The 3,970-nt window shown below is 38.4% G+C and overlaps 1 non-coding gene across 1 annotated transcript; it reads left to right on the forward strand.

Moving 5' to 3' along the window:
- Positions 1-1,660: 1,660 nt before the first annotated feature.
- On the forward strand, positions 1,661-1,764 carry LOC123819153. The gene has a single exon (XR_006785791.1). It is a non-coding gene; the product is annotated as a U6 spliceosomal RNA (small nuclear RNA).
- The last annotated feature ends 2,206 nt before the right edge of the window (positions 1,765-3,970 follow it).

The following is a 3,970-nucleotide window of genomic DNA, read 5'->3' on the forward strand; positions in this document are numbered from 1 at the left end:
CTTTATATTAGTGGTCTTGAAAGTATGGTGCAGAGTCAAACAGTGGAAGCATCACTTGAGAACTGTTAGAAATGCACAGTCTCAGGCCTGACCCCATACTGCTGACTCTGAGCCTCTGGGAATGGCCCCAAAAATCTGTGTTTTAACAAGCCCCCCAGGCAAGTCTGATGCACACTCAGTATTGAGGACGATTCATCTAGGACTCTGGCTGCAACAGATAAAAAATGGGTTGTTGGAGGTGGGAGAGGATAAGATTGGATATGGGACGAACAGTTATGAAGCTATTATGCAGTTCATAGACTATGTGGGTGTTGAAAATTCTACCTCTGAAAATCAGATCATCCTTAATAAATCTTGTAGTTGTCTTATTAGTTCCTGGAGCTTTCACTGGTTGCAGCCCTATTTCGTGACTGGTTTCTCTTTTCTTGTAATTTTTACCTAAAATATCAAAACTGTTGCTGAAAAGAACACACATTGGACTTAATCCTGTAGGCCTAGTGTTTTTGAAAGCCATTTGCATGATATAAAGGGCTTTCACAATCTGAACTCAATACGAACCTCTTTGCAAACTCATGATGTTTTGCACAGGCTATGCTCTCTGCTTGGATGCTGTATTTGACTGATTGGGCTGCCATACAAAATATCACAGACTGGGTTACTTAAAAAAAACATAAATACATTTTTTTACTTCTGAAGGCTGGAAGTTTGAGATTAGTGTGCCAGCATGTTTGGGTTTTGGTGAGGAATCCTGAAGTGTCTTGCAGACAGCCACCTTCTCATGTGGGAGAAAGAAAGTGCTGGTGCCTTTCCTCTTCTATAAGAAGAGGGTACAAGTGCTATGGGATTAGAGATCCATTCTTATGGCTTTACTTAACCTTAATCACATCCTTAAAGACCTTACCTCCAATAGTGTCACATGGGGTTAGGACTTCAACATATGAATTTGGAAGAAACACAATTCAGTCCATAACAAATGCCCTTTCTCCACTTCCTAATTGATAAACTTCTATATACTCCCTTCGAAATTCAGCACACATCCTTCTGTTTCTATACTGTTCCTCGGTATCATTCCCATGATGGTAGGAAAGGATTAGCCTTCAGTTCTGTGGGAAATGTTGCTAATGAAAACTACTAATACCCTAAGGTGATGTATTGGGTTGGTGAAAAAGTTTTTTTGTTTTTTTCCATAACATGGCTGTGGTAGCACTTAGTTGTTTTTAACTTCATTCAGTCTAAGTTTGTTAGATTGTATTGTGACAGCTGTCATATCAGCATGCATTTAAAAAACTTATTAAAATTGGTGATTTTTTTGTGTAGCCATTTTAATTTTGAAGGTGGAATAAAATACACAACATGTTTGGCATATTGTTTTATTATTTCAAGAAAGGTAAAAATGCAACTGAAACAAAAAAAAAGACTTGTGCAGTATACGGAGAAGGTGCTGTAAGTGACTGAACATGTCAAAAGTGGTTTATGAAGTTTCATGCTGGAGATTTCTCACTGAACAATGCTCAGTGGTCAGGTAGACCAGCTGAAGTAGATAGCAATCAAATTGAGACATTAATTGAGAACAATCAGCATTCTACCACACAGGAGATAGTTGACATACTCAAAATATCCAAGTCAATAAAGTTATTGGTGAAAAGGAAAAGTGTGTCTTGTGCTTACTTCAGCAGCACATATACTAAAATTGGAACAATCCAGAGAGTAGCATGGCCCATGTGCAAGGATGACATGCAAATTGGTGACACATTCCATATTTTTATCAAGGAACACATATGAAGGACACATAGACAAAGCCAAAGAAGGTAGGTTTGAGGGTGGGAGGCAGGGATGGGTAGGGCTGGGGTGTGTGGTTAGGTGGAAATGGAGACAACTGTACCTGAACAACAATAAAAAAAAGAAAAATATGTATTTTATTTCATGGAAACATCTAAATGAAATTTTTGGCCAACCCAATATAACCAATTTCAGGCTGTAGTAGTTCTTTATAAAAGACCTTACTAAGTCTTGAAAACCTGAGTCTTAAAAATGCATTACTAGTACCCCTATTTTAAATAAAAGAGCAATACCAGTAGAGGTTCAAAACTGACGAGGAAGTTCAATTCATGTTTGAAACTTGAGATATACCCAAGAGTGAACTCTAGTGTAAATCATGGACTTTGGATGATAATGACTTGTCAATGTAAGTTCATTGATTGTAACAAATGTACCGTGCTGGTGCAGGATGTCAATAGTGGGGAAGGTTGTGCTTGTGTGCAGGCAGAAGTTTATGGGAACTTCCTGTACTTTCCACTCAGTTCTGAATTGTAAACTTATCTGTAAAATGAAATTTTTAATTAATAAAAATTCAGGTCAGTAAGCTAAAAAAACCTCAGTTTTTCTCAGTAAATTGTAAGTGAAAAAGAACATGGGTCTAAGTAATGAGTAAGCTATTAACATTTTATCCAATGATTTTCTGGAAGAAACTGATAAATTGCTATATCAGGCTTTGAACATGTTGATAAAGGTGGTATCAAAAAGGGTTCTGTGTTCACATAAGTATGGAAGCAGTGGGTTTAAACAAGCCAAACAAGTTTTTTAAAAGATTTTTATTTATTTATCTTTAGAGAGAAGGGAAGGGAAGGAGAAAGAGAGGGAGAGAAACATCAGTGTGTGGTTGCTCCCCAGACTGAGGACCTGGCTCCCCATACTGAGCTCCCCATACTGAGGACCTGGCCTGCAACCCAGGCATGTGCCCTAGACTGGGAATCAAACCAGCGACCCTTTGGTTTGCAGTCCAGTGCTCAATGCACTGAGCCACCCAGCCAGGGCAAAATCTGATCAGTTTCTTATAGTATTCTTTTCAGAGCACTCAGTATACTGGAATGCAGAATGAATGCCCAGAAGTGGGAATATTTTAAGAAGCACTTCTCAAACTTATCTGACAATGGAACCCCAGAATACTTTGGAAATATGGCTGAGGATATGGGAAACCGCTGGGCATAGTTTTCATAATATAGTTACATAATAATATATTTGAATTTTAGAAAGATTAGTCTGGAAACGATGTAGAGTTGTAGGTTATCCAAAAATAGGGCAAGGGGACCACCTAATGGGTTATTATAAGAATCTCGATGAGAAAAGATGGGAGCTTGCTTAGAGCAGGAGGGTGAGAGTAAAGCAGAAAGGATGATCTGTTGTCACATGGAACTGAATCCCACACAGGGCTTTCTTGAAGCCCAGTTAGCTTTGGTTACTTGGTGTATTTGCTATAAATAGAGTCTCCAAAGGGAACTTTAGAAAAGATTTCAGGGACTGTGTTCTGTATATTAAAACAGGTATTTGTCTATGGCATGAGTTGGCATAATTATGCTCTGAACCATCTTCACATAGAAGTGTGTGGGGTGCTTAGGTTCTGTTGTCCACTTCTATAAGCTATCCTTATGTGTTTCTATGGTAACAATGTCTCTGCAGCTGCTGGCATTTCAGTGTAATTGATTGAGACACCACATTGCAAATGCAGGGCTCCTGAAAGCTGTCCTACACTTGTTCCATAAAGGTGATTGCTGCTCCTTTATCATCCATTCTAGCTGTAAAAATCTGAGGGTAACAGTTTCTTAATAAAATAAAGGCAAGTTATTTGGTTTCCTGAGAGAAAAAGTGGTTTAAAGAGCTTTAGAAAAGCATGGCTTTCTGTGAATTGTCTGATTATCTGCGAACAGTTTATCCAGAAAGTACTTCTAACTTCAATCTTTTGGTACCAGTTTCTTACTGAACTGTACTCTGCTAAAAAGTTGTGTCCTTTTGCACTGATTTTCGTGGCCTAATGGACTACTTTACAATCAAACCGACTCAAAAAGATACAGAGTAAGACTCATGCACAATCACTTTTTGCACTTTTTAAAATTCTAATGTCTTTGAAATGCTCAGGCCAAACTGGGCACTACCACAACTTCATCCCACATGACCCATGTTAAGATACCTAAAA

The sequence above is a fragment of the Phyllostomus hastatus genome, unplaced genomic scaffold (assembly GCF_019186645.2).
Source record: "Phyllostomus hastatus isolate PE091 unplaced genomic scaffold, TTU_PhHast_1.1 phas_contig_30, whole genome shotgun sequence".
In the NCBI taxonomy this organism is placed as follows: domain Eukaryota; kingdom Metazoa; phylum Chordata; class Mammalia; order Chiroptera; family Phyllostomidae; genus Phyllostomus; species Phyllostomus hastatus.